Source organism: Nicotiana tabacum, chromosome 22 (genome assembly GCF_000715075.1).
Source record: "Nicotiana tabacum cultivar K326 chromosome 22, ASM71507v2, whole genome shotgun sequence".
Taxonomy (NCBI): Eukaryota; Viridiplantae; Streptophyta; class Magnoliopsida; order Solanales; family Solanaceae; genus Nicotiana; species Nicotiana tabacum.
Window position 1 is genome coordinate 217,845,042 of NC_134101.1, and position 11,507 is coordinate 217,856,548.

An 11,507-nucleotide genomic window follows, 5' to 3' on the forward strand; every position below is an offset into this window, starting at 1 on the left:
AGCAAAAAATTTCACAAATCTTTTATCGATTTCTAAAAGCAAAAATTTCACAAGCTAAGGACTATTTTTTGTATTTTCCTTTCTTTTTATTTTTGTAGTATGACTATTTATTGAGGTTAACATTCAGCCTTATTCGCAGTTGGCCACTGTATTTTTACATGGCCAAATGAGGTATTTTACATGACAAAACTATACAAAGTTATGCTTATACCATTTTTCTAACACAGGGTTTGAGTAGATTTTCCGAATGATAAACACTTAACGCCAAGAAAATTTATTAATAGGAGATGGATAAGAATAGAGGAAAGGCAATTTCTAAATCTTCAGGTCATTAGCTATATTATAAGAAGAATAATGCAAAGGCAAAAGTCGCGAATCAACAAAGATACAACGGAGAGCGAAAGGAGTTTGCATAAGCTAAATAATACTCAAAACAATCACGGACAAATTAAAGTACTAAATCCTTTCTTAGAGTTGTCGCATTCAACTCCATCGATCTTCCTCACACTTTGAACGGATAAGTATCACGAATGAGAGATCGATCCCGCTGTCCACCATCCTAAAAAGAGATTCAAAGACAACAGAAAAATACTAAAGTAATGAACCGACAAAATCACTAAAGAGAGAAGGGCGAAGAAATTGGAGGAGGAAAACCTTAGTAGTGGAAACTCAGGAATTAAAATATTAAAGAAGCTAATAATATATGCTATGAGAATTTTTTTTTTTTATTAAATATTTAAGTAACACAAATATAAGGAATAGAATCATGAGATTCTGAACATAAACATAAATTACAATGCAGGCATCAGAGAGGGAAAAAAACTTCTTACAAAAAGGACTTTAAATAGGAGGGAGGAGAAATAAAACAGTACTTAAAAAAGTAAACTTTTCACATGTGTACGTCTGGGAGTCTATTCTCTTATAAGGTAATTACACCTTATAATATTTTTCCAGTATAAAATATAAATTTTTTGAATAAAGATTATAAAATTTTAATCAACCAAAGGGAATAAATTTTACTTGATCAAATTAAAGCAAATTATAACTCTAAACAGAGGCGGATCTACCATGTGAAACATGGTTCACGTGAACCCGTGGTCCTCGGGTTAAAGTATGGATATGATGTACATAATTTGGAAAAAATAGATATATATACTTGATGGAACCCATGATCAAAAGAGACTAAGTGGTGCACTGGTTTTGGTCTCTTATTTCCAATAGCCTAAGGTTAGGGGATCAAATCCCTTACCAACTTTTTGGTTTAATTTTTTTTAAAAAAATTAATAGTGAACCTATCCTTCAAACATCCTTGATCCGCCTTTGACTCTAAAGACTGTAAGTAGAATTTATGAAATTATATGTCGTTCTGATGAAGCGAAGCAAATGCAATACCCCTAATTGCCAGAGAGTACATATATTTCTTCGCTCTACAAACAAAGCCTAAGCTGAAGATCAGAAAAGAAGAACGCTTGAAAGAAAAACATAAGTAATTTGATGAAGAGATCATCTATGATGAAGTAACTATGATTATACGCTCAAACTATGAAGAGAAACATAGTTAAAGATCATAAGTCATAAAATGAGAAAATGATACACATATAAACAACAAAATATAAAAAAAAATGAAAAAACTCATGGTCACCATAACTTTTTATGTATTTACAACAGTAAAATTTAGAAATTATATCTCCGTCGAAGAATATATGACTGTTTTATTGTGATTACTACTATTAACTGCACACTACTCAATTTTGAACTCAACAGAGGTGATAGGCATATTAATAGTATGTTAGAGGGCAAACAAAAGCAAATAAATATCATAATTAAGATATTTACCAACTACAATAAACACGGTGAGCAAGTGTAAGACCAGTATTTGTGTAGCTTGGGAGATTGAGCAACCAATAAGGACAATGTTCCAACCACCTGCATGAAAAAGAGAATCCAACTTTGATAAAAGATCATCCACACAAGGAACTCCTAGAGAAAAAGCAAAAGATGGACAAGGGAAAGGAAAATAAAATAAAATTAATGGCCAATGCATTCTGAGCAATATCTAGGAATCTGCTCATAAAAAATGAGAACTAAAAAGTTAGGTGTTAAGAAATATGCAATTCTTGTCATAAACACACTTCCAAAATAAATCAATATAGTTTAACTAAATAAGGAATTTTAAGAACAAAATAAAACAACACATGAAGTTAAAAAAGGTAAATATATTTTCCTTTAGGCAATTTAATATATTTTACATTGTAGCAATATCTATCGTGCTGTAAATTATCGATGAATATCAAAAATAAAAGACCATTTTTTACGTATATATAAATAACTTCTCAGCCACAACTCTAGTTAATTTTTCTTCTTCTTGGGATCTAGTAGCCAAAGCCCCATTCAATATCATGGTGTTCAATGCCACACCAAGAATTTGATTAAAAGAAAATTTACGTGTACGTTTTTTCCTTTTTCTTCACTCAACTAAATTTCTCACAGTATATGATTTTATATAAACTATACAGAGTCATTCTTTATATTACCACTATAACTATCCAAATCAGCTACGCACATAAAATGGTCTACATATATAAAATAATAGGTACATGCCTCGACACATAAATAAGACAGGAGAACAATGAAAGTAAATTTAAATGAGTTAAAGATATTATGTCGTCGGTATACTATCACATAATATTTTTACCTAATAAGTTACTGGTAACACGGTAATCCTCCATATTGTAATAACCCGGTAAAATCTTCGTATAACAAAACATATAATGTATGCTCAAAATACTTCTTTAATCCTAGTAAGATACAACTATATAAAGTATTTTCAAGAAAATAATAAAAAATATGAGATGTGCCATGGCATTATCCTAAAATATTCAACAATAAAGACAATAAAATTATATAATATAAATATTACTAATTAAAAAAGCCATAATAAAAAGAAACATAATCTAAAAGTACTAAGTCATGCTAAAATAATAGACTAATAAGGGAGTATTAATTACACGACTAAACGCTAAAGAAAAATAAAAATAGGTTATGCATTTTTATCTAAATTATTGCAAAATAAAAAATAAATATTTAATACATTCTCGTTCGTAATATTGAATTGAATGTCTTTTCTTAGTATTAGTATTGATTTGATTTTGGTTTGGGCTTTTGTTAGCATTATTTAACTTACTAATATTAATGACTATAAAACTTATTGGAGCATTCAAAAGTTCTAAGTCCAACCTTGAAATAAGACCTTAAAAAATAAAATTATGAAAGTTTTTAAGAAATATTTATAAATTGCATCACAATAAGTATATTTATATATTAAATAAATCTAAAATTTCTATATATGTAATGTCGGGTTGGTTTAGTTTCGGTTTGACTTTCTTTAGTTAAAACCAAACCAAACCAATTATGGTCGGGGTTTTTTTTCCAATACCAAACCAAATCAAACCAAACCATAGTCGGGTTTTTTTTTTCGGTTTGACTCGGATTATCGGGTTGGTGCGGTTTGTCGGTTTTCTTTGTACACCCCTATGATAGAGCATGCAAGTTGGACGGATACCATTGTTTTCATGCATAACCATTGTTATATTCATATATATGATGTATGAGGAAAGAAATAAATAGAAGATTCGATATTCTAACATATTTCTGAAGTAGAAGGAAGGTGTAATAGCAAGATTACCCTGCATTTGAGATGGAGTTGACATGATTTGTGTTTGCAAGAAGATGATTTTCTGTTGCCTCTCTACAATTGAGGTGTTGTTGCAACAACAATGCTGCTTTCTAAGGCATTGTCATATGATAATAGATCCCACAATTTTTGATATTCTTATCATGAGCTTCTTTCACCATGTGAGGACTTCTTTTATCTGTCAAAAATCCATCTATATGGGTATTCATTTTTGGCAAGTGTCAATAGTATAGTCGTACTAAAAAGTTGCGACATTATGATTATTCTTTTTCGTCAAGCATTAAGGAACATTCACAACACCACAAAATATAACTGGCGTAATCAATTTCTCATATTATTAATTGTAAAACGAAAAACTAGATAGCACCTACATAGATAAATAGCAAACAATGATAAAGAATGTACTTTTAACACTTAATTTATAGGGAAGTTACTTCAACCATAGATGGAAAACAGGAAGATGCAATTGATAAAGAGTCTAAATTATTCTCGGCCCTCATCCCCAATTATTCATGATCTTTTGTTCCATAAGCATACCCATTTAAAATATATATATTCAGCAAAAACATTCACTTGTTAAATTGAAAGGGTGTAAATTTTACATGCCGCAAACATTCACTTGTTAACATGGTCTTTTAAGATTTGCTCATTTTTTTTTGTTTTGTTTTGGTTTCGTTAGTTTATCGTAATCTTTTTTTCTTTTTACTAAATCCTTTTTTATTAAATAAAATGAGGGTAATATAAGCAAAAAAAGCATAGATGCTAAAGATTTCTTCTGAAAGAGTTACTGATCCACCACTGTTAATTAAATAACTGGGCACTTGTTAGCATCATTTACAGAAGCACTGGGCAATTTTTCTGTGTGGTCATTGTGTCGAACACATCATGGGCGCCAAAATAAGCATATCCTGTTCGTTTTCCCCCCAGAATTAAGTAATTAGAACACATGAAATGAAAATGTATATGAGGAAAGTATAGAGAGATTAAATAAAGAGGCTAAATAGTGTATTTCTTCCCTCATTTTGCCTTTGCGATGTGAGTCTTAATGTTCATTCAAAGAATAGAGAGATTAGCAGAGAAAAGAGTAAACCAATAAGTTCAACAACGGTGAAGCAACATAATAAAAATAAAAAGTGAACAATATCAGATTTGAAGAAGAAATTTTGGATCAGAAGTTTCAAGAGAAATGCACCTTTTAGTTTTCGATCGAAGATTTTTTTTTGTTTTTTGGTAAAAAGAAGAAAGTTACCAACTTCAGTGTATGAAATGAATCCCAAATTCAGATTATCGGTGCTGCAATTTTGATAGTATCATAAATGGATTTTCGACAGTTGAATCAACTCTTGATGAATTATAAAGCAAATACACGGAAGGGCACAGTGCGAAGTTTATAAAAATTAGAAGTCAGGAATACATGAAAATTTCATGATAAAAGATGAGAAAATAACCTTTTCTCATGGAAGAGAGAAGAAAGAATCAACATGTGTATTTGATGTCTCTCCATGGTGGGCTTTTCCATTATCAATTTAGAGACTAAACAGCCGTAGAAAGAGACGGTGGTGTTTCTCAAGCGGTGTCAATATGTCATCACTTATTTTTTTCACGGTTGAAGTCAAAGAAAAAATGAGAAAAAATGTAGGAAAAGATAAATGCAAATCCTGCTCGCTAAGATTGCCACGTCACCGGGCTAATGGCCTTCAATTATATATATATATATATATATATATATATATATATATATATATATATATATATATATATATATAGATAGATTATTCATTGATACCAACATGTCATGATCCAAATCCCACTATAGAGGTTGTGATGGCACCTAGTCTCTAAGCCTATCACTAACGATATCAATCAAAATATAACAATTTCAGATTTAACAAAACTGGGAAATGTGACAATACAATCAAATGTGGATACAATAATCAACTTCCCAAAACCCGGTCATAATGAGTTATAAGATCTACATGAAATACATATCAAGTCTCGAAGAGTTCAATACTGTTTGGAATACATAAACAGTAAAAATAAAGTAAAGAGGGTGATTCCGAGGTCTGCGAATGGAACAACATGGATACCTTGAAGTCTCCAATAAGCTCAAGCATGTCTCTCTATCGATCAGCTCGGTCAGAAGTACTTGGATCTGCACAAAGAATGTGTAAAAGTATAGTATGAATACACCACAGTCGTTACCTAGTAAGTATCAAGACTAACCCCGGTAAAGTGGTGACGAGGTTCAAATCATGTGATATAAGTTAAGACAAAGGATATATCCCAAGAGGGATTATGCAGAATATATATATATATATATATATATATATATATATATATATATATATATATATATATATATACAAAAATCTTGTAGAGCATATGAGAACAACTCAACGTAGAAAACTCTTCTTAGTCAACAAGTCGTCAAAAAAGTGGGGCATATAATATCATGTCAATTCAACTAACAATTCATTAAAATACAAGACGGAAGCGTTTAAGAAACAAGTAAGAAATCGAAATATCAACCCCCTTTCACACATAAACAAAATCAAGAAAGACACCCCCGAATCATCACATAACATCATCAACAATTTCATCCTTATTTTGCTGCATGCGCATCACAATGAAATGTCTCCCTTATGTTTCTTTATGTGCATAAGCTACCCTTATCTCGCCGCATATGCATCACAATGAAATGCCTTCTTTATGTCGCCGCATGCGCATCTCGCCACTCTTATACTCTACACAATATTAATCAATATGTACAACATGTCCATATATGCCACAATATTACAAAAAACAACAATACCCAAAGTTTCATCAAGATATAAGCTCATAGCTCAACAACAAAATGCACAAGGACATGACAATAACATAAAAATGCGGAGGAGTATTCAATAATAAAGCATGACTATAACTAAGCCAAATGTACGTAGCAATCATGATCATGTAGTCATAAAATAATTAAGCATATTTCATATAGAAAAAAACCCAATTTAAGGCATATTAATAGCCTAAAATCTAATCCAGTTATAATTCACAAATAGCACCCGCGTACATGCTCGTCACCTCATGTGCACGTCACTTTTTACATAACACAAATAGGCAATTAAGGTCAAATCCTAAGAGGTATTCCATCAAGCAAGGTTAGACAAGATACTTACCTCAAACAAGCCAAATCAATACTCTAGATAGCCCTTGCCACTCGAATCCACATCCGAACGGGTCAAATCTAGTCAAAAATAACTCAATAATATCAAACATGACTATAGAAATCGATTCTAATTAATAAATTCGATTTTTATCAAAAATCAAAAAGCCAACCCGGGCTCTCCTTCCGGAACCCGACAAAAGTCACAGATTCCAAACAATTATTTGAATACGAGTCCAACCATACAAGTTTCACCCAAATCCCACTCCAAATCGGGGTTCAAATTCTTATTTTTATTTTAGAAAAGTGTTGCCAAAATCTCAAATTTTCTCACTTAAATTCATCAATCAATGCTATAATTAAGGATGAAATCATAAATAATAATCAAATCTGAGTCAAGAACACTTACCCCAATCCAAATCATGAAAATTTCCTCAAAAATCGCTCAAATCCGAGTTTCCAATCTCAAAATATGATAAATAACTGTAACGCTCGAAATGGAATATTTAAGTCTGCCCAGGGGTCCCTTACACGATCGCGGGACCTACTTCTTAATTGCGAAGCTCAAGGTAAAATTGGACCCCAAGATATCCTTCGCGAACACGGTCTGGCACCCGCGAACACGATGCTTCAATACCACTGGTCTATGCGAACGCGGTTGACCACCCGCGAACGCGAAGGCCAAAAGCTTGACAACTATGCAGCCTTCCCTTTTACGGGAATACGATGCCTAGGTCGCAAACACGAAGGCCACTACCCACCATTCTCCGTGAACGTGTCACGCCTATCGTGAACGCGAAAAAGAAAGGACTGCTAGCCACCAAACATAATTTGCGATCGTGATACCACATCCGCGATCGCAATGAACACCAGTATACCAGATAATCAGCAACTCCAAACATGAGTGAAATGGTCTGAAACATATCTAAGATCCCCGGGACCCCGCCCTATCATACCAATAAATCCCAAAATATAATACTGACCTATTCGAGGCCTCAAATCACACAAATTAACATCAAAACCACGAATCATACCTCAATTCAAGCTTAATGAACTAATCCAAATTTTTGAATTCCGAACTTACACCGAATATACCTAAACAACTCGGAATGATCCCAAATTTTACACACAAGTCACAAATCACCATATAAACCTACTCCAAGGCTCGGAATCCCAAACGAACATCGATAATCACAAAGCCAACTATGCGTCAAACCTATGAACTTCTAAACCTCCAAATTGCCAACTTTCGCCAATTAAAATCAATCTAGGAACCTCCAAATCTAAATTCGGATGTACGCTTAAGTCCAACACCATCCGTACCTAACGGAACTATGAAAACTTCGATCTGAGGTCAAATTCACAAAAGTCAAACTTGATCAATACTTCCAACTTAAGCTTCCAAACTAGGAACTAAGTGTTTCTATTCAATTCAAAACTTCTCCGAAATAATACCAAATATTCCTACAAGTTACATAACAAAAAATACACATACGGGAGCATCAAATAGGAGATTGTGGCTCAAATACACAAAACGTTCGACTGGATTGTTACATTCTCTCCCTCTTAAATAAATGTTCGCTCTCGAACGAGTTTATAAACATATCTGAAGTGCCAAAAAGATGAGGATATTTGTTCCACATATCATGCTCAGTCTCCCAAGACGCTTCCTCGATCAGTTGACCTCTCCATTGGACCTTCATCGATGTAATACTCTTTGATCTCATCTTTCGTACCTGCCTATCCACAATGGCCACCGACTCTTCAACATAAGTCAAATCCTTGTTCAACTGCACCGAGCTGAAATCTAACACATGTGATGAATCCTTATTGTACTTCCGGATCATAAAAACATGGAATATCGGATGAACTCCTGATAAGTTGGGTGGCAAAGCAAGTCTGTAGGACACCCCACCACTCTCTCTAGAACATCAAAATAACAAATATATCGAGGACTCAACTTGCCCTACTTCCCGAACCTCATCATACCCTTCATGAGCGAAACTTTGAGTAGAACCCTCTCACCACCTTGAATGCCATATCATGAGCTTATCTATCAACATAACTCTTTTGTCTGGATTGCGTTGTATGAAGTCGCTCCTAAATCAATTTTACCTTCTCAATCCCAAAATCAGATCAAGACCAAAATAGTAATTTCTCGTTGCAAATTTATCTTTAGTGTTTCGTTGAAATGATTTCTTTTATTTTTATCTAAAATCAACTAATTGTATTTCTTAAAATCATGCTATTTTAACTACTGGTCAGAAGGAAAGGACTAGGGAGTCAAGGCAGGGCAAAGGGGCGCTTAAAAACTATTTGTTGGTTAATGTATGTTATTTATTTTTGGCTATAAGTTGTAATGAAAAAACTATGGGCCGGTGTCTAATATATTTTGGGTGAAATTTAAAAATAGCCAGATTTACAAGTGATAATTAAAAAATAGCCACAATTTCAAAAGTAACCGAAATTTAGCCACTTTCATGTAAAGATAAATCTGAACGAAAATATTGTTCAAAATCCGAAAAATACTCCAGCATAATATACTGGAGTTCCAGTATAATATATTGGTCCAGCATAATATGTTGGAAGTTCATACACAGGTACTCCAATCTCCAGTATAGTATGCTGGAACTTTCCGTGTGTTGGAGTTCCAACATAATATGCTGGAAGTTCATACACATGTGCACCAATCTCCAGTATATTATGCTGGAACTTTCTGTGTTGCAGCAAAATAGTAACTATTTTTCAATGACTTTACAAATACTGGCTATTTTTCAATGACCAACCAAAAACTGGCTAGCCCGTGCTATTTTAAAATATATTTTTGACCGAACGGCCAACTATGTCAGAAGCCCATTTTTAAACTTTGCCCAGGAAAATGTTGTTATGGGCTTCGCAGTTAACGGTGAAGTTCTTAGATTATTCGGACTTGAGCCTGAAAATCCCAATGTATTGGACATCATTGTTTTAACTACCCAAAGTCCATGATCAAGAAAAACACAGATCAGAAAAGATCACTAACTGCCTCCAGTTTAGGATTGAGGGTATTTGCGGGTTCTCAGGAATCCAGTAGCTTTTAACGAGTCATTGTGTATTTTATATATATGATTGTAAAATCAATTATTAATTTAAAATCACGGTAGAAACCCTTAAATTTTAAATATTGATTCTGCCTCATATAGGTGGAAGTATAATAATTCTCAAAGACATTGCTAGAGAATAATTAACCTGTTGCACTAATCAACTATTTCATAATGGTGAAAAAAAAGAGAATGAAAAGAATATTAGTAAAACGTATTGCTTAAAACAAGACAATGACATGCACATGACTTGCAAATATTCTAGTACTTCGCCAAACACATTCATATATTTATTTCCTTATCTCATTATTTTATGAGATTTCTAAAATATCTTGTTCTAGTTGATTTCTTTGATAAATATGTAAGTAGACTTAAATAATATTACTTTTTTTCTTGAAAAACTTTCCCAATAAATAAACTTGTATTGTCGATATGATCACCAACACTATCCACCTCTGATTTGCAAATGAATTCATCAAAGATATTTCATCTAATATTTTCTTTGATGTTGTAAATTTAAAATTAATATTTCATCTTCTACATTTTGGCATTGTATAAGGTCGAAACCGAGCTCATCTACTGCATGACGGATCGAGGTTGAAATGTGATGGGTTAAAAATCGACTCCAGACTATATAGAACTAAGGTATGAAGTTAGAGCATGCGTCTTCAAGATCATCGAGCCCGTAGCTCTAGAACCGACCCCGACTCCGATCGAGCTCAAGAAAATATTATCGGACCAAATAATGAAAGGCTAAAATATCCGTCACCGGACGGATATCACGGCGGGAATCTCGGCACGTATCAATGAGAGACCGACTAATTAGCAAATCATGAGATTTCTTAGCTTTTGTAGAATTGTATCTAAAGTAGGACTCCCCTGCTATATAAAAGGGGTATGTTTATTTATAATGAATACATTGTAATACGCATCCAAAGGCAATACATTATTATTTCTCTTATTATTTTGCTACTCTGTTCTGACACCGATTAAGGCAATTTCTGGCTCGAGAGTGACCAACCTTCAAGGATAACACTGTTCAACTTGTGTGGTTACATTCATTTTTCTGTCATTGATTTCAATATTAATCTATTTTCTCAATTTGTATCAAATTATATCATGTATCCTTAAAACCGCATATAAGTTCAATTATTATCCGATTTTGAGGGTAAACAGTTTGGCGCCTACCGTGGGGCTAAGGATAATGTGGTTATTTGATACGAATTTTCATAACACACACTATTTTTCACTTGTTCTTTGAAGTGACTTTGATTTCAAACTTAAGCTCAAAATGTCAAACTCACAATTAGCACCTCTACCTATTGACGGTGAGTCTGGTCACCATGGTGAAAACAATAACATAGTGCCCAGTAATGAGGTACCGCCCGTTGATCCCGTCGGAATTCCAATTGCGGACCCGTTGGATGCTAATTCGTATGTGGTTATCGATACTAGCCTCTCTGCTGACCCCAAGAATAGCATTCGTGGTGAAGCCCGGTTAACGACACAGGATACTCAAAACAATGAAAGAGACGGGGTCAATCTACGGATGATCAATGTTGCAGGCTCAACAGGCGGC

General features: G+C 33.4%; 1 long non-coding RNA gene across 4 annotated transcripts; it reads right to left on the reverse strand.

The window, feature by feature from the left end:
- Positions 1-274: 274 nt before the first annotated feature.
- On the reverse strand, positions 275-5,306 carry LOC107829433 (uncharacterized). 4 transcript variants are annotated; one of them, XR_012705008.1, is made up of 4 exons: positions 4,887-5,136; positions 3,686-3,887; positions 1,837-1,926; positions 275-559 (listed from the first exon to the last, which is right to left on the reverse strand). It is a non-coding gene; the product is annotated as an uncharacterized LOC107829433 (long non-coding RNA). The 4 variants fall into 4 exon arrangements; XR_012705006.1 differs by lacking the exon at positions 4,887-5,136 and adding an exon at positions 5,143-5,306 and having other exon boundaries at positions 276-559; XR_012705007.1 differs by having other exon boundaries at positions 277-559; positions 3,686-3,872.
- Between the last annotated feature and the right edge of the window lie 6,201 nt (positions 5,307-11,507).